Source organism: Leptodactylus fuscus, chromosome 6 (assembly GCF_031893055.1).
Source record: "Leptodactylus fuscus isolate aLepFus1 chromosome 6, aLepFus1.hap2, whole genome shotgun sequence".
Lineage (NCBI taxonomy): Eukaryota > Metazoa > Chordata > Amphibia > Anura > Leptodactylidae > Leptodactylus > Leptodactylus fuscus.
Genome location: NC_134270.1, coordinates 177706301 through 177726825, shown reverse-complemented (window position 1 = coordinate 177726825; position 20525 = coordinate 177706301). Strand labels below are relative to the sequence as shown.

Genomic DNA, 20525 nt, shown 5'->3' with positions numbered 1-20525 from the left:
CTATCTATCTATCTATCCATCCATCTCCTATCTATCTATCTATCTATCTATCTATCTATCTATCTATCTATCTCCTATCTATCTATCTATCTATCTCCTATCTATCTATCTATCTATCTATCTATCTATCTATCTATCTATCTCCTATCTATCTATCTCCTATCTATCTATCTATCTCCTATCTATCTATCTATCTATCTATCTATCTATCTATCTATCTATCTATCTCCTATCTATCTATCTATCTATCTATCTCCTATCTATCTATCATCTATCTATCTATCTATCTATCTATCTATCTATCTATCTATATCCTATCTATATATCTATCATCTATCTATCTATCTATCTATCTATCTCCTATCTATCTATCTATCTATCTATCTATCTCCTATCTATCTATCTCCTATCTATCTATCTATCTATCTATCTATCTATCTATCTATCATCTATCTATCTATCTATCTATCTCCTATCTATCTATCTATCTATCTATCTATCTATCTATCTCCTATCTATCTATCTATCTATCTATCTATCTATCTATCTATCTCCTATCTATTTATCTATCTATCTATCTATCTATCTATCTTTCTATAGTGTGCAGCTTTGGTGGGGTTTGGTGTATTATTTCGAGCAGTCCATACCTCCTTGGCTTTCAGTATTTCACCACAGACTGTTCTATTCCAGGACTTGATCAGAACATGACTGACGGCTCGAAGCGGGCGCCGGACATGTATTAGATGTTCTCAGAATGTTCTTTCCACATCTGTTGTATCTTTCATTGTCTGTTCTCTCATTAGTAACAAAGAAACGATAATGATGGCGATACATTAGACGGCAGATACTAATGGTGCCTGGCGTACCCCAATATTGGAGATTCAGGCTGTGCAGAATGAGATGAAATCTGCATTAGATATTCCAGTGCAGGTGTGAACAGTCTAAGAAGTCATGTCTAAGGGTAGGGGGGGCCGTGCATTATAAACTGTATCTCATGGTAGCCCATGAAGATGATATCTGTCAGTACATGAGCCCCACATTACATGGCACTATGCTATATAACATGTCACTATTCATACAGATGTAGCAGAGCTGAGTTTGTGGCTTGGCATAAGGTAAGGTGAGTGGTACAATGATCGTGGTTTTCTATAGGATGGTAGGTTAGTTATTTAGAACCTGCACAATTGAATGACAAACTCAGCTCTGCTGCATCAGGACATCTGACAAGGACTGTATGTGATGGATTTTTTTCATTGCTTTTCACTGATCCAAGTCACTGACAGACTGTTCTTAGTCAGGGCTGATCTGCTGTTGCCATTGCAGACTTCCAGGCAGGAGGGGGTTAAGGGGCCGGGCGTAGTGAATGGGTGACACGGTGGAGCTGAGCTGAGTGCGCCCTGCGCTAGCGCCAGATGTTCATGTCTCACCGCGCTGATCAGACCTGGCTGCTGCTGCTGCACCCTCCTGACCCCAGTGCTGGACACCAGGTAGGAGACCCCCAGGGGGCCACAGTGACTATAAGGGATTATTTATTATTTATTTATGGATTATGGATTTCTAAAGAAATGACAAGGAAGGATCTTGTGGGAGAAATATCCTAAGGAAAGTGAACGGACACTTGTTGTCGTGTATTGAGATATATAGCCCGAATAGCAGAGCTGGGTTGGTTATTTGGCAAATTATTTTATGTATCAATGTGTAGAAACTATCTATTTTATATGGGTATGAGATAGATAGATAGATAGATAGATAGATAGGAGATAGATAGATAGATAGATAGATAGATAGATAGATAGGAGATAGATAGATAGATAGATAGATAGATAGATAGATAGATAGATAGGAGATAGATAGATAGATAGGAGATAGATAGATAGATAGATAGATAGGAGATAGATAGATAGATAGATAGATAGATAGATAGATAGGAGATAGATAGATAGATAAATAGATAGATAGGAGATAGATTGATAGATAGATAGATGATAGATAGATAGATAGATAGATAGATAGATAGATAGATAGATAGATAGATAGGAGATAGATAGATGATAGATAGATAGATAGATAGATAGATAGATAGATAGAGGAGATAGATGATAGATAGATAGATAGATAGATAGATAGATAGATAGAAGATAGATAGATAGGAGATAGATAGATTGATAGATAGGAAATAGATAGGAGATAGATAAATAGATACATAGATAGATAGATAGATAGATAGATAGATAGATAGATAGGAGATAGATAGATGAGATAGATAGATAGATAGATAGATAGATAGATAGATAGATAGATAGATAGAAGATAGATAGATAGATCGGAGATAGATAGATACATAGGAGATAGATAGATAGATAGATAGATAGATAGATAGATAGATGAGATAGATAGATAGATAGATAGATAGATAGATAGATAGATAGATAGATAGATAGGAGATAGATAGATAGATAGATAGATAGATAGATAGATAGATGATAGATAGATAGATAGATAGATAGATAGCAGATAGATAGATAGATAGATAGGAGATAGATAGATAGATAGATAGATAGATAGATAGATAGATAGATAGGAGATAGATAGATAGATAGATAGATAGGAGATAGATAGATAGATAGATAGATAGATAGATAGATTATAATTCTTGTAAATATAGTATCACATCTCACTCTGATTTCTACAACTCTGCTACATCTGTGTGAATGGAGGGAATTACTCCTGAATTAGCAGAGTGGAGTTTGTTATATTTTGCCCCCGGAGACTGCTGAGTCTAGTGTGATACAAGATGTGTGATCTTTGGATTTACATAGGACTGCAGGTAAATCACGGCCATCACCAGGTACAATCCTCATTATCCTCCCTCCAGACATTTCTTCATATCATCTGTGGCTGGGAAAGTTGGGTGACACAATCTCTGCTCACACTTTCTTTGGCAGGGTACCCTGTGATTATAATATCCACCTTTCCTCTACATAACTGGAGGCTCATTGACCCCATGTACAATGTGTAGAAGGGGCACCCCCTACAGGACACCTATAGTTCCCCTATATCCTTCCTTCACTGAACACTTAATGCACTTAAAGAGTTAATTGACTAACTCAGCTCTGCACTGCCTGTCATGGACCTGGCAGACAAGATGTGGAGTCTCTGCATAAACTGTTAATATCTTGAGATGTTTGTGTAGTATGAAGTATGCGGCTTGGATCGGAGCCCTTCTTATTGTTCCTCCGAGACAATAACTCCTCGTGTTTACAAGATGTTACTTAGTGCACAATGTGACACTGCTGGGTGTGAACGACGCACAATGAACGGCTACATGGAATCAATGCATTGTGTAATACCAAGGAGCTGAGGCTGGTGGGAACAAGCACCAAAATAAAAAGTCTCCTAAGAAAGCAAAGAGGGGCACAAAGGTTACCGAACCCACAATCCTAGGAGGAACGGTGCAAAGCCCTGAGAAAATAGAAAGGAGCAAAATCAAAGCACATGTGAGCCTGAGTTACATCCTGTATTATACTCCAGAGCTGCGCTCACTATTCTGCTGGTACAGTCACTGTGTACATACATTACATTACTTATCCTGTATTATACCCCAGAGCTGCGCTCACTATTGTGCTGGTACAGTCACTGTTGTACATACATTACATTACTTATCCTGTATTATACCCCAGAGCTGCGCTCACTAATCTGCTGGTACAGTCACTATGTACATACATTACATTACTTATCCTGTATTATATTCCAGAGCTGCGCTCACTATTCTGCTGGTACAGTCACTGTGTACATACATTACATTACTTATCCTGTATTATACTCCAGAGCTGCGCTCACTATTCTGCTGGTACAGTCACTGTGTATATACATTACATTACTTATCCTGTATTATACTCCAGAGCTGTGCTCACTATTCTGCTGGTACAGTCACTGTGTACATACATTACATTACTTATCCTGTATTATACCCCAGAGCTGCGCTCACTATTCTGCTGGTGCAGTCACTATGTACGTACATTACATTACTTATCCTGTATTATACCCCAGAGCTGCGCTCACTATTCTGCTGGTGCAGTCACTGTGTACATACATTACATTACTTATCCTGTATTATACTCCAGAGCTGCGCTCACTATTCTGCTGGTGCAGTCACTGTGTACATACATTACATTACTTATCCTGTATTATACTCCAGAGCTGCGCTCACTATTCTGCTGGTACAGTCACTGTGTACATACATTACATTACTTATCCTGTATTATACTCCGGAGCTGCGCTCACTATTCTGCTGGTGCAGTCACTGTGTACATACATTACATTACTTATCCTGTATTATACTCCAGAGCTGCGCTCACTATTCTGCTGGTACAGTCACTGTGTACATACATTACATTACTTATCCTGTATTATACTCCGGAACTGCGCTCACTATTCTGCTGGTACAGTCACTGTGTACATACATTACATTACTTATCCTGTATTATACTCCGGAGCTGCGCTCACTATTCTGCTGCTACAGTCACTGTGTACATACATTACATTACTTATCCTGTATTATACTCCAGAGCTGTGCTCACTATTCTGCTGGTATAGTCACTGTGTACATACATTACATTACTTATCCTGTATTATACTCCAGAGCTGCGCTCACTATTCTGCTGCTACAGTTACTGTATACATACATTACATTACTTATCCTGTATTATACTCCGGAGCTGCGCTCACTATTCTGCTGCTACAGTCACTGTGTACATACATTACATTACTTATCCTGTATTATACTCCAGAGCTGTGCTCACTATTCTGCTGGTATAGTCACTGTGTACATACATTACATTACTTATCCTGTATTATACTCCAGAGCTGCGCTCACTATTCTGCTGCTACAGTTACTGTATACATACATTACATTACTTATCCTGTATTATACTCCAGAGCTGCGCTCACTATTCTGCTGGTACAGTCACTGTGTACATACATTACATTACTTATCCTGTATTATACTCCAGAGCTGCGCTCACTATTCTGCTGGTACAGTCACTGTGTACATACATTACATTACTTATCCTGTATTATACCCCAGAGCTGCGCTCACTATTCTGCTGGTACAGTCACTGTGTACATACATTACATTACTTATCCTGTATTATACTCCAGAGCTGCGCTCACTATTCTGCTGGTACAGTCACTGTGTACATACATTACATTACTTATCCTGTATTATACTCCAGAGCTGCGCTCACTATTCTGCTGGTACTGTCACTGTGTACATACATTACATTACTTATCCTGTATTATACTCCAGAGCTGCACTCACTATTCTGCTGGTACAGTCACTGTGTACATACATTACATTACTTATCCTGTATTATACTCCAGAGCTGCGCTCACTATTCTGCTGGTGCAGTCACTGGGTACATACATTACATTACTTATCCTGTATTATACTGCAGAGCTGTGCTCGCTATTCTGCTGGTACAGTCACTGTGTACATACATTACATTACTTATCCTGTATTATACTCCAGAGCTGCGCTCACTATTCTGCTGGTACAATCACTGTGTACATACATTACATTACTTATTCTGTATTATACTCCAGAGCTGCGCTCACTATTCTGCTGGTGCAGTCACTGTGTACATACATTACATTACTTATCCTGTATTATACTGCAGAGCTGCGCTCACTATTCAGCTGGTGCAGTCACTATGTACGTACATTACATTACTTATCCTGTATTATACTCCAGAGCTGCGCTCACTATTCTGCTGGTACAGTCACTGTGTACATACATTACATTACTTATCCTGTATTATACTCCAGAGCTGCGCTCACTATTCTGCTTGTACAGTCACTGTGTACATACATTACATTACTTATCCTGTATTATACTCCAGAGCTGCACTCACCTGCATGTAGACATTATTATAGAGATTGTTGCTCAGTATCAGTAAAATAAATACAATACATTTACAAAGTAACAACTTTCTTTCACTATTTGTCAGTCTTTACTGTTGTCCTGGCATTATATTCATGACTAAGATGCCTCCCTGCTTATTCAGGTTTTTCATCATGTTGTGCTTGTGTTTCCTGCTGTAGTTCGGTGCCTCGGTGGGGTATAATAGTTGTATAATCTCTGCGCTGTCACCTCCTTGCTTGGACTTATCACTTATATTGTTTCTTACCGGTTTATTATTAACCTCCCTGATTCATAGACAGAGCTGTGATGTCTTTGGTGAATGTCCAGTAATGTTTAAGTCAATGGCTTAGCTAACGAGTATAGATTATTAGACTCAGTGTATTAGTGTATGAGCAATTCTTATAAACAGCCTGTAGGGCGGCGCCACATTCAGATTCTCCACCTTTGCTGCAGTAGAATAGGACCAGTAGTATTGGCAGATGGTATTGTGTCTGTAGGGCAGCAGGTACAACATTCACTGTCTGCGTTGTTAAAGTACTGGCATAGAGATATCCATTATTGTGCAAAAGTTTTAGGCATGGTGGGAAAAAGCTGTAAAGTAAAAATACTTTCAGAAATTGAAGGGTTAATAGTTTATTTTTGTGAAAGACCAAAACTGAAACGTAAATCCCATCAATATTTGGTGTGACCTTTGCCCTTCGGAGGTGGAGTCCTGGAAGGGATGATCCGGCCCCCACAGATCTAGCCCTAATCTCACCATCATCCAGTCTGCCTGGGATGACATGAAGAGACAGACTGATTGGAGCAAGCGACATCCACAGAAGATCTGGGCTTAGTTCTCCAAGATGGCGGGAACAACGTACCTGCCGGGCTCTGCCAAAACCTGTCTGCAAGTGCCGAGAAGAACTGATGGAGGGCAAAGGTCACCCCAAATATTGATGGGTTTTACATTTTTCTCATTGACAAAAAAAGAAAAAAAAAATAGACTATTAACCCTTCTATTTCTGGAAACATTCTCACTTTCCAACAATCCCTCCCCTGCTTAAAACATTTGCACTGGCGTAATTATAGGGGTCACATTGGTCCAATCTTCAACAGGGCTGAGAAGCCAGGGGGCGCCACAGGTATCCTTTCTGATCTCCTTTCATGGCTCGCCCTGTGCGGGTCATAAATATGTCTCCCCTGCCCTTTGGTGCACTGGAGTGAGAAGATTTCTGATGCTCAGCCTTCCACTGTCAGAAAGGAGACAATAATAATACTAATGGCAGAATAGTGCAGCTGTTCAGCAGGACACAGTCAGAAAGGGATTCTATGGGTGACGCCTTGGGACAAAGGGGGACAAGTTTACTATGTGTGTGTGGGGGGGGGCTTCCTGTGCTAAACCAAAGCCTCCCATCAAGAATTAAAGGGCAAAAACACATGAAAGATGTGAATATTGCTGTCCCTGGCATTCAGTACCCGGCTATCCCTTATTTATAATGAAGGTTCTGCCGCTCCGCAGGATTTCTAGTTGATACATCGGATTCCAGGCACAAATCTGTCCGGACAAGTCTCTGCTGTGACGGACTTGGCTGTGATACAATGATACGTGAGAGATTTCTAATCACAGATGTAGCAGAGCTGAGAACAACATTCGGAAGCCTATGGAGAGGTTGTCTATAACTGTAGGCTCACACGGATCTGACTATGTAGCAGAGCTGACTTTGTCAACATAAAAAGAGCCAAATCTAAAATGTACTTTATTATAGCGCCTCAAATAACAAACTCAGCTCTGCTATCTCTGTATTCACTATTGTATCTGTCACCGAAGACTCAGCTGTATATGCCAGAGCTGGGAGAAGATTCCTAAAGTCTTCTCACGACCACAGACAGCGATCCCCATGATGGAGTCATTATATCACTGAGAAAATTACATGTAATGGGAAGAGAGAAAGAGAGAAGTGCTGCGATTTATACAGGAAATAACAGAACCCCCCCCCATAGCCACAGACCCCGACCACCACCCCCGGGCTGTGCGGATTCTCCAAGAAACTCAAACATGAATATAATAAAGGGATCTGCCGCTCCAAGATGTCCTAATAAAAATCAGAATTCTAATAGATCACACAGATAATAAATTACTGCCCCCTAGAGGTCAACGGGAGAGGAAGCGATATACTGCAAAATATAGAAAAACTCCAAAAATATCTCACCTGACCTGGATACATTTCACTGATGGCTGATCTCTAGTAACAATCTCTCTCCTTACACACACTTGTCACTTCGCATTATCTGTGACATTACTATGATACATGTTCTATTCTTCCAGAACTTTCTGGCTTCGGTGTTTATTTCTCTTGGATTATGTTTCTTTCTTTTTCACATTCCTCATATAGTAGAAATAACAGGCAGTGTAGACGAGTGCTGGTGTTACATAATATCTAGAACATTCTCACTGATCTTCATGGACTGGAGGAGTCTTTGAGGAGGACAATGTGGTATTAATAAGAACAAATCTGGTTCTCATAATTAGAACCCAGAGGGCAGTTCTAGAATCGTCCAAATCAGGAGCAAGCAAAGGGCAGCGGTATAGAAGAGGAAGCCCAACTACTACCCCCAACATCAGCACCCTCACCTACATGATGACACTTGTGTGACCGTGACATCACGGGATGACTGGCTTAGGAAGGTACTAGAGATGAGCGAACAGTGTTCTATCGAACTCATGTTCGATCGGATATTAGGCTGTTCGGCATGTTCGAATCGAATCGAACACCGCGTGGTAAAGTGCGCCATTATTCGATTCCCCTCCCACCTTCCCTGGCGCCTTTTTTGCTCCAATAACAGCGCAGGGTAGGTGGGACAGGAACTACGACACCGGTGACGTTGAGAAAAGTAGGCAAAACCCATTGGCTGCCGAAAACATGTGACCTCTAATTTAAAAGAACAGCGCCGCCCAGCTTCGCGTCATTCTGAGCTTGCAATTCACCGAGGACGGAGGTTTCCGTCCAGCTAGCTAGGGCTTAGATTCTGGGTAGGCAGGGACAGGCTAGGATAGGAAGGAGAAGACAACCAACAGCTCTTATAAGAGCTAAATTCCAGGGAGAAGCTTGTCAGTGTAACGTGGCACTGACGGGCTCAATCGCCGCAACCCAGCTTTCCCAGGATCCTGAATGGAATACACTGTCAGTGTATTCCCGTATACCCGATATATACCCCGATACCCGTTCCAACGGTGTGCCCCCCCACCTTCACCCCAGAAATACCCTGCAAGTCCCCTAGCAATAGAATTGGGGCTATATACACCCACAATTTTTACTACTGGTATACAGTGCCATTGTCTGACTGGGAATTCAAAGAATATATTGGGAATACAAATACCCTCATTTCTTGCTACTGCCATATAGTGCCAGTTTCTGACTGGTAATTCAAAGAATATATTGGGGTTACGTGCACCCACAATTTTTACTACTGGTATACAGTGCCATTGTCTGACTGGGAATTCAAAGAGTATATTGGGAATACAAATACCCTCATTTCTTGCTACTGCCATATAGTGCCAGTTTCTGACTGGGAATTCAAAGAATATATTGGGGTTACGTGCACCCACAATTTTTACTACTGGTATACAGTGCCATTGTTTGACTGGGAATTCAAAGAGTATATTGGGAATACAAATACCCTCATTTCTTGCTACTGCCATATAGTGCCAGTTTCTGACTGGGAATTCAAAGAATATATTGGGGTTACGTGCACCCACAATTTTTACTACTGGTATACAGTGCCATTGTCTGACTGGGAATTCAAAGAGTATATTGGGAATACAAATACCCTCATTTCTTGCTACTGCCATATAGTGCCAGTTTCTGACTGGGAATTCAAAGAATATATTGGGGTTACGTGCACCCACAATTTTTACTACTGGTATACAGTGCCATTGTCTGACTGGGAATTCAAAGAGTATATTGGGAATACAAATACCCTCATTTCTTGCTACTGCCATATAGTGCCAGTTTCTGACTGGTAATTCAAAGAATATATTGGGGTTACGTGCACCCACAATTTTTACTACTGGTATACAGTGCCATTGTCTGACTGGGAATTCAAAGAATATATTGGGGTTATAAATACCCTCATTTCTTGCTACTGCCATATAGTGCCAGTTTCTGACTGGTAATTCAAAGAATATATTGGGGTTACGTGCACCCACAATTTTTACTACTGGTATACAGTGCCATTGTCTGACTGGGAATTCAAAGAGTATATTGGGAATACAAATACCCTCATTTCTTGCTACTGCCATATAGTGCCAGTTTCTGACTGGGAATTCAAAGAATATATTGGGGTTACGTGCACCCACAATTTTTACTACTGGTATACAGTGCCATTGTCTGACTGGGAATTCAAAGAATATATTGGGGTTATAAATACCCTCATTTCTTGCTACTGCCATATAGTGCCAGTTTCTGACTGGTAATTCAAAGAATATATTGGGGTTACGTGCACCCACAATTTTTACTACTGGTATACAGTGCCATTGTCTGACTGGGAATTCAAAGAATATATTGGGGTTATAAATACCCTCATTTCTTGCTACTGCCATATAGTGCCAGTTTCTGACTGGTAATTCAAAGAATATATTGGGGTTACGTGCACCCACAATTTTTACTACTGGTATACAGTGCCATTGTCTGACTGGGAATTCAAAGAGTATATTGGGAATACAAATACCCTCATTTCTTGCTACTGCCATATAGTGCCAGTTTCTGACTGGGAATTCAAAGAATATATTGGGGTTACGTGCACCCACAATTTTTACTACTGGTATACAGTGCCATTGTTTGACTGGGAATTCAAAGAGTATATTGGGAATACAAATACCCTCATTTCTTGCTACTGCCATATAGTGCCAGTTTCTGACTGGGAATTCAAAGAATATATTGGGGTTACGTGCACCCACAATTTTTACTACTGGTATACAGTGCCATTGTCTGACTGGGAATTCAAAGAGTATATTGGGAATACAAATACCCTCATTTCTTGCTACTGCCATATAGTGCCAGTTTCTGACTGGGAATTCAAAGAATATATTGGGGTTACGTGCACCCACAATTTTTACTACTGGTATACAGTGCCATTGTCTGACTGGGAATTCAAAGAGTATATTGGGAATACAAATACCCTCATTTCTTGCTACTGCCATATAGTGCCAGTTTCTGACTGGTAATTCAAAGAATATATTGGGGTTACGTGCACCCACAATTTTTACTACTGGTATACAGTGCCATTGTCTGACTGGGAATTCAAAGAATATATTGGGGTTATAAATACCCTCATTTCTTGCTACTGCCATATAGTGCCAGTTTCTGACTGGTAATTCAAAGAATATATTGGGGTTACGTGCACCCACAATTTTTACTACTGGTATACAGTGCCATTGTCTGACTGGGAATTCAAAGAGTATATTGGGAATACAAATACCCTCATTTCTTGCTACTGCCATATAGTGCCAGTTTCTGACTGGGAATTCAAAGAATATATTGGGGTTACGTGCACCCACAATTTTTACTACTGGTATACAGTGCCATTGTCTGACTGGGAATTCAAAGAATATATTGGGGTTATAAATACCCTCATTTCTTGCTACTGCCATATAGTGCCAGTTTCTGACTGGTAATTCAAAGAATATATTGGGGTTACGTGCACCCACAATTTTTACTACTGGTATACAGTGCCATTGTCTGACTGGGAATTCAAAGAATATATTGGGGTTATAAATACCCTCATTTCTTGCTACTGCCATATAGTGCCAGTTTCTGACTGGTAATTCAAAGAATATATTGGGGTTACGTGCACCCACAATTTTTACTACTGGTATACAGTGCCATTGTCTGACTGGGAATTCAAAGAGTATATTGGGAATACAAATACCCTCATTTCTTGCTACTGCCATATAGTGCCAGTTTCTGACTGGTAATTCAAAGAATATATTGGGGTTACGTGCACCCACAATTTTTACTACTGGTATACAGTGCCATTGTCTGACTGGGAATTCAAAGAGTATATTGGGAATACAAATACCCTCATTTCTTGCTACTGCCATATAGTGCCAGTGTCTGACTGGGAATTCAAAGAATATATTGGGGTTACGTGCACCCACAATTTTTACTACTGGTATACAGTGCCAATTTCTAACTAGGAATTCAAAATGCGCAAGGCTCCCGGAAAGGGACGTGGACGAGGCCGTGGGCGAGGTCGGGGGAATGGTTCTGGGGAGCAAGGTAGCAGTGAAGCCACAGGGCGTCCCGTGCCTACTCCTGTGGGGCAGCAAGCATTGCGCCACTCCACAGTGCCAGGGTTGCTTGCCACATTAACTAAACTGCAGGGTACAAACCTTAGTAGGCCCGAGAACCAGGAACAGGTCTTGCAATGGCTGTCAGAGAACGCTTACAGCACATTGTCCAGCAGCCAGTCAGACTCTGCCTCCTCTCCTCCTATTACCCAACAGTCTTGTCTTCCTTCCTCCCAAAATTCCGAAGCTTTACAGAACAATAACCCAAACTGTCCCTGCTCCCCAGAGCTGTTCTCCGCTCCTTTCATTGTCCCTCAACCTGCCTCTCCCCGTCACGATTCCACGAACCTAACAGAGGAGCATCTGTGTCCAGATGCTCAAACACTAGAGTCTCCTCCATCTCCGTTCGATTTGGTGGTGGATGACCAGCAACCCACCCTCATCGACGATGATGTGACGCAGTTGCCGTCAGGGCATCCAGTTGACCGGCGCATTGTGCGGGAGGAGGAGATGAGACAGGAGTTGGAAGAGGAAGTGGTGGATGATGAGGACACTGACCCGACCTGGACAGGGGGGATGTCAAGCGGGGAAAGTAGTGTGGATGTTGAGGCAGGTGCAGCACCAAAAAGGGTAGCTAGAGGCAGAGGCAGAGGTCAGCAGCTTAGGCGAAGCCAGGCCACACCCGGAATCTCCCAAGATGTTCCAGTTCGTACCCAGCCCCGAAAAACTCCCACCTCGAGGGCACGTTTCTCGAAGGTGTGGAGTTTTTTCAAGGAATGCGCCGAGGACAGATATAGTGTTGTCTGCACAATTTGCCTCTCGAAATTGATTAGGGGCTCTGAGAAGAGCAACCTGTCCACCACTTCAATGCGCCGTCATTTGGAATCCAAGCACTGGAATCAGTGGCAGGCAGCAACGGCAGGACAAAGGCCGCCTGCCGTTCACGCCACTGCCACTGCCTCTGCCACTGCCTCTGCCTCTGCCACTGCCACTGCTGACTGTGCTGGCGATGCACTCCAGAGGACGAGCCAGGACACCACTTCATCTGCCTCCGCCACTTTGTTGACTTCTACCTCATCCTCCCCTGGTCCTGTCTTATCTCCTTCTCCTGCACCATCAAAGGCACCATCAGGCGTTTCTTTACAACAACCCACCATCTCTCAGACATTGGAGCGGCGGCAGAAATACACTGCTAACCACCCACACGCGCAAGCCTTGAACGCCAACATCGCTAAACTGCTGGCCCAGGAGATGTTGGCGTTCCGGCTTGTTGAAACTCCCGCCTTCCTGGACCTGATGGCAACTGCGGCACCTCGCTATGCCGTCCCTAGCCGTCACTACTTCTCCCGGTGTGCCGTCCCCGCCTTGCACCAGCACGTGTCACTCAACATCAGGCGGGCCCTTAGTTCCGCGCTTTGCACAAAGGTCCACTTGACCACCGACGCGTGGACAAGTGCATGCGGACAGGGACGCTACATTTCACTGACGGCACACTGGGTGAATGTAGTTGAGGCTGGGACTGCTTCCCAAACTGGCCCGGTGTACCTCGTCTCCCCGCCTAACATTCCTGGCAGGGACACGAGAAGAACACCCCCCTCCTCCTCCTCCTCTACCGCCTCCTCCTCCGCCACCGCCTCCTCCTCCGCCACCGCCTCCTCCTCCGCTGTTAGATTGACCCCAGCTACGAGTTGGAAACGTTGCAGCACTGGCGTTGGTAGACGTCAGCAGGCTGTGCTGAAGCTGATCAGCTTGGGGGACAGACAGCACACTGCCTCCGAGGTGAGGGATGCCCTCCTCGATGAGACGGCAATATGGTTTGAGCCGCTGCACCTGGGCCCAGGCATGGTCGTTTGTGATAACGGCCGGAACCTGGTAGCAGCTCTGGAGCTTGCCAGACTCCAACATGTTCCATGCCTGGCCCACGTCTTCAACCTAGTGGTGCAACGTTTCCTAAAGAGCTACCCCAATGTTCCAGAGCTACTGGTGAAAGTGCGGCGCATGTGCGCCCACTTTCGCAAGTCGACAGTAGCCGCTGCTAGCTTAAAATCTCTCCAGCAACGCCTGCATGTGCCACAACACCGGCTTTTGTGCGACGTCCCCACACGCTGGAACTCAACGTTTCAGATGTTGAATAGAGTGGTTGAGCAGCAGAGACCTTTGATGGAATACCAGCTACAAAACCCTAGGGTGCCACAAAGTCAGCTGCCTCAGTTTCACATCCATGAGTGGCCATGGATGAGAGACCTTTGTGACATCCTACGGGTCTTTGAGGAGTCCACAAGGAGGGTGAGCTCTGAGGATGCGATGGTGAGCCTTACAATCCCGCTCTTGTGTGTTCTGAGAGAATCCCTGATTGACATCAGGGATAACTCAGATCACACAGAGGAGTTAGGGATAGCATCCGATCCGTCACAGCTGGAGAGTAGGTCCACACATCTGTCCGCTTCACTGCGTTTAATGGAGGAGGAGGAGGAGGAGGAGGAGGAAGAAGAGTTGTCCGATGATGTGATGGTGATACAGGAGGCTTCCGGGCAACTTCGAATCGTCCCATTGTTGCAGCGCGGATGGGTAGACATGGAGGATGAGGAGGAAATGGAGATTGAACTTTCCGGTGGGGCCAGAGGAGTCATGCCAACTAACACTGTGGCAGACATGGCTGAGTTCATGTTGGGGTGCTTTACAACCGACAAGCGTATTGTCAAAATCATGGAGGACAACCAGTACTGGATCTTTGCTATCCTTGACCCCCGGTATAAAAACAACATCTCGTCTTTTATTCCGGTAGAGGGGAGGGCCAATCGCATCAATGCTTGCCACAGGCAATTGGTGCAGAATATGATGGAGATGTTTCCAGCATGTGACGTTGGCGGCAGGGAGGGCAGTTCCTCCAGTAGGCAACCAAGTTCTCACCGGTCCACACAAACGAGGGGCACACTGTCTAAGGTCTGGGACACCTTGATGGCACCCCCTCGCCAAAGTGCCGCCACGGAGGGTCCTAGTGTCACCAGGCGTGAGAAGTATAGGCGCATGTTGCGGGAATACCTTTCCGACCACAGCCCTGTCCTCTCCGACCCCTCTGTGCCCTACACGTATTGGGTGTCGAAGTTGGACCTGTGGCTTGAACTTGCCCTATATGCCTTGGAGGTGCTGTCCTGTCCTGCCGCCAGCGTCCTATCTGAGAGGGTGTTCAGTGCAGCCGGTGGCATCATCACTGACAAGCGCACCCGTCTGTCAGCTGAGAGTGCCGACCGGCTCACTTTGATAAAAATGAACCACCACTGGATAGAGCCTTCATTTTTGTGCCCACCTGTGTAAAGCACCCCAACATGAAACTCCATGTCTGTACTCAACCTCTCCAATTCCTCCGCATCCTCATACTCATCCACCATAAGCGTTGCACAATTCTGCTAATACTAGGCTCCCTCCAACATGATTTCCCCCAACTCTGCTGGTTAGAGGCTCCCTCCACCCTGATTTCCACCAACTCTGCTGGTTAGAGGCTCCCTCCACCCTGCTTTCCCACAACTCTGCTGGTTAGAGGCTCCTTCCACCATGAATTTGCCCAAACTGGGCTGTTTAGAGGCTCCCTCCACCATGAATTGGTCCAAACTGGGGTGGTTAGAGGCTCCCTCCACCATGAATTGGTCCAAACTGGGGTTTTTAGAGGCTCCCTCCACCATGAATTGGTCCAAACTTGGCTGTTTAGAGGCTCCCTCCACCATTAATTGGTCCAAACTGGGCTGGTTAGAGGCTCCCTCCACCATGAATTGGTCCAAACTGGGTTTTTTAGAGGCTCCCTCCACCATGAATTTGCCCAAACTGGGCTGTTTAGAGGCTCCCTCCACCATGAATTGGTCCAAACTGGGTTTTTTAGAGGCTCCCTCCACCATGAATTGGTCCAAACTGGGCTGGTTAGAGGCTCCCTCCACCATGAATTGGTCCAAACTGGGGTGGTTAGAGGCTCCCTCCACCATTAATTGGTCCAAACTGGGCTGGTTAGAGGCTCCCTCCACCATTAATTGGTCCAAACTGGGCTGGTTAGAGGCTCCCTCCACCATTAATTGGTCCAAACTGGGCTGGTTAGAGGCTCCCTCCACCATGAATTTGCCCAAACTGGGCTGTTTAGAGGCTCCCTCCACCATGAATTTGCCCAAACTGGGCTGTTTAGAGGCTCCCTCCACCATGAATTGGTCCAAACTGGGTTTTTTAGAGGCTCCCTCCACCATGAATTGGTCCAAACTGGGCTGGTTAGAGGCTCCCTCCACCATGAATTGGTCCAAACTGGGGTGGTTAGAGGCTCCCTCCACCATTAATTGGTCCAAACTGGGCTGGTTAGAGGCTCCCTCCACCATTAATTGGTCCAAACTGGGCTGGTTAGAGGCTCCCTCCACCATGAATTTGCCCAAACTGGGCTGTTTAGAGGCTCCCTCCACCATGAATTGGTCCAAACTGGGTTTTTTAGAGGCTCCCTCCACCATGAATTGGTCCAAACTGGGCTGGTTAGAGGCTCCCTCCACCATGAATTGGTCCAAACTGGGGTGGTTAGAGGCTCCCTCCACCATGAATTGGTCCAAACTGGGGTTTTTAGAGGCTCCCTCCACCATGAATTGGTCCAAACTTGGCTGTTTAGAGGCTCCCTCCACCATGAATTGGTCCAAACTGGGGTGGTTAGAGGCTCCCTCCACCATTAATTGGTCCAAACTGGGCTGGTTAGAGGCTCCCTCCACCATTAATTGGTCCAAACTGGGCTGGATAGAGGCTCCCTCCACCATGAATTGGTCCAAACTGGGTTTTTTAGAGGCTCCCTCCACCATGAATTTGCCCAAACTGGGCTGTTTAGAGGCTCCCTCCACCATGAATTTGCCCAAACTGGGCTGTTTAGAGGCTCCCTCCACCATGAATTGGTCCAAACTGGGTTTTTTAGAGGCTCCCTCCACCATGAATTGGTCCAAACTGGGCTGGTTAGAGGCTCCCTCCACCATGAATTGGTCCAAACTGGGGTGGTTAGAGGCTCCCTCCACCATGAATTGGTCCAAACTGGGGTTTTTAGAGGCTCCCTCCACCATGAATTGGTCCAAACTTGGCTGTTTAGAGGCTCCCTCCACCATGAATTGGTCCAAACTGGGGTGGTTAGAGGCTCCCTCCACCATTAATTGGTCCAAACTGGGCTGGTTAGAGGCTCCCTCCACCATTAATTGGTCCAAACTGGGCTGGATAGAGGCTCCCTCCACCATGAATTGGTCCAAACTGGGTTTTTTAGAGGCTCCCTCCACCATGAATTTGCCCAAACTGGGCTGTTTAGAGGCTCCCTCCACCATGAATTGGTCCAAACTGGGCTGGTTAGAGGCTCCCTCCACCATGAATTTCCCAAAACTTGGCTGTTTAGAGGCTCCCTCCACCATTAATTGGTCCAAACTGGGCTGGTTAGAGGCTCCCTCCACCATGAATTGGTCCAAACTGGGGTTTTTAGAGGCTCCCTCCACCATGAATTGGTCCAAACTTGGCTGTTTAGAGGCTCCCTCCACCATGAATTGGTCCAAACTGGGGTGGTTAGAGGCTCCTTCCACCATTAATTGGTCCAAACTGGGCTGGTTAGAGGCTCCCTCCACCATTAATTGGTCCAAACTGGGCTGGTTAGAGGCTCCCTCCACCATGAATTTGCCCAAACTGGGCTGTTTAGAGGCTCCCTCCACCATGAATTTGCCCAAACTGGGCTGGTTAGAGGCTCCCTCCACCATGAATTGGTCCAAACGGGTTTTTAGAGGCTCCCTTCACCATGAATTGGTCCAAACTTGGCTGTTTAGAGGCTCCCTCCACCATGAATTGGTCCAAACTGGGGTGGTTAGAGGCTCCCTCCACCATTAATTGGTCCAAACTGGGCTGGTTAGAGGCTCCCTCCACCATTAATTGGTCCAAACTGGGCTGGTTAGAGGCTCCCTCCACCATGAATTGGTCCAAACTGGGGTTTTTAGAGGCTCCCTCCACCATGAATTGGTCCAAACTTGGCTGTTTAGAGGCTCCCTCCACCATTAATTGGTCCAAACTGGGCTGGTTAGAGGCTCCCTCCACCATGAATTGGTCCAAACTGGGTTTTTTAGAGGCTCCATCCACCATGAATTTACACAAACTGGGCTGTTTAGAGGCTCCCTCCACCATGAATTGGTCCAAACTGGGTTTTTTAGAGGCTCCCTCCACCATGAATTGGTCCAAACTGGGCTGGTTAGAGGCTCCCTCCACCATGAATTGGTCCAAACTGGGGTGGTTAGAGGCTCCCTCCACCATTAATTGGTCCAAACTGGGCTGGTTAGAGGCTCCCTCCACCATTAATTGGTCCAAACTGGGCTGGTTAGAGGCTCCCTCCACCATTAATTGGTCCAAACTGGGCTGGTTAGAGGCTCCCTCCACCATGAATTTGCCCAAACTGGGCTGTTTAGAGGCTCCCTCCACCATGAATTTGCCCAAACTGGGCTGGTTAGAGGCTCCCTCCACCATGAATTGGTCCAAACGGGTTTTTAGAGGCTCCCTCCACCATGAATTGGTCCAAACTGGGCTGGTTAGAGGCTCCCTCCACCATGAATTTCCCAAAACTTGGCTGTTTAGAGGCTCCCTCCACCATTAATTGGTCCAAACTGGGCTGGTTAGAGGCTCCCTCCACCATGAATTGGTCCAAACTGGGGTTTTTAGAGGCTCCCTCCACCATGAATTGGTCCAAACTTGGCTGTTTAGAGGCTCCCTCCACCATGAATTGGTCCAAACTGGGGTGGTTAGAGGCTCCCTCCACCATTAATTGGTCCAAACTGGGCTGGTTAGAGGCTCCCTCCACCATTAATTGGTCCAAACTGGGCTGGTTAGAGGCTCCCTCCACCATGAATTTGCCCAAACTGGGCTGTTTAGAGGCTCCCTCCACCATGAATTTGCCCAAACTGGGCTGGTTAGAGGCTCCCTCCACCATGAATTGGTCCAAACGGGTTTTTAGAGGCTCCCTTCACCATGAATTGGTCCAAACTTGGCTGTTTAGAGGCTCCCTCCACCATGAATTGGTCCAAACTGGGGTGGTTAGAGGCTCCCTCCACCATTAATTGGTCCAAACTGGGCTGGTTAGAGGCTCCCTCCACCATTAATTGGTCCAAACTGGGCTGGTTAGAGGCTCCCTCCACCATGAATTGGTCCAAACTGGGGTTTTTAGAGGCTCCCTCCACCATGAATTGGTCCAAACTTGGCTGTTTAGAGGCTCCCTCCACCATTAATTGGTCCAAACTGGGCTGGTTAGAGGCTCCCTCCACCATGAATTGGTCCAAACTGGGTTTTTTAGAGGCTCCCTCCACCATGAATTTGCCCAAACTGGGCTGTTTAGAGGCTCCCTCCACCATGAATTGGTCCAAACTGGGTTTTTTAGAGGCTCCCTCCACCATGAATTGGTCCAAACTGGGCTGGTTAGAGGCTCCCTCCACCATGAATTGGTCCAAACTGGGGTGGTTAGAGGCTCCCTCCACCATTAATTGGTCCAAACTGGGCTGGTTAGAGGCTCCCTCCACCATTAATTGGTCCAAACTGGGCTGGTTAGAGGCTCCCTCCACCATTAATTGGTCCAAACTGGGCTGGTTAGAGGCTCCCTCCACCATGAATTTGCCCAAACTGGGCTGTTTAGAGGCTCCCTCCACCATGAATTTGCCCAAACTGGGCTGGTTAGAGGCTCCCTCCACCATGAATTGGTCCAAACTGGGGTTTTTAGAGGCTCCCTCCACCATGAATTGGTCCAAACTTGGCTGTTTAGAGGCTCCCTCCACCATTAATTGGTCCAAACTGGGCTGGTTAGAGGCTCCCTCCACCATGAATTGGTCCAAACTGGGTTTTTTAGAGGCTCCCTCCACCATGAATTTGCCCAAACTGGGCTGTTTAGAGGCTCCCTCCACCATGAATTGGTCCAAACTGGGGTGGTTAGAGGCTCCCTCCACCATTAATTGGTCCAAACTGGGCTGGTTAGAGGCTCCCTCCACCATTAATTGGTCCAAACTGGGCTGGTTAGAGGCTCCCTCCACCATGAATTTGCCCAAACTGGGCTGGTTAGAGGCTCCCTCCACCATGAATTGGTCCAAACTGGGTTTTTTAGAGGCTCCCTCCACCATGAATTTGCCCAAACTGGGCTGGTTAGAGGCTCCCTCCACCATGAATTGGTCCAAACTGGGGTTTTTAGAGGCTCCCTCCACCATGAATTGGTCCAAACTGGGGTTTTTAGAGGCTCCCTCCACCATGAATTTGCCCAAACTCTGCTGGTTAGAGGCTCAATCCACCCTGATTTTCAAAACAAATGTTGGTGCCAACCTCAACTTA

The 20525-nt window shown here is 45.6% G+C and overlaps 1 protein-coding gene across 1 annotated transcript in view; it reads left to right on the top strand.

Moving 5' to 3' along the window:
• Positions 1-1448: 1448 nt before the first annotated feature.
• LOC142209881 (chemerin-like receptor 1) overlaps positions 1449-20525 on the top strand; it is a 96140-nt gene continuing 77063 nt past the window's right edge. Inside the window, exon 1 of the mRNA XM_075278918.1 lies at positions 1449-1487. The gene's annotated coding sequence lies outside the window, so the exon portion shown is untranslated. The remainder of the gene's footprint in view (positions 1488-20525) is intronic.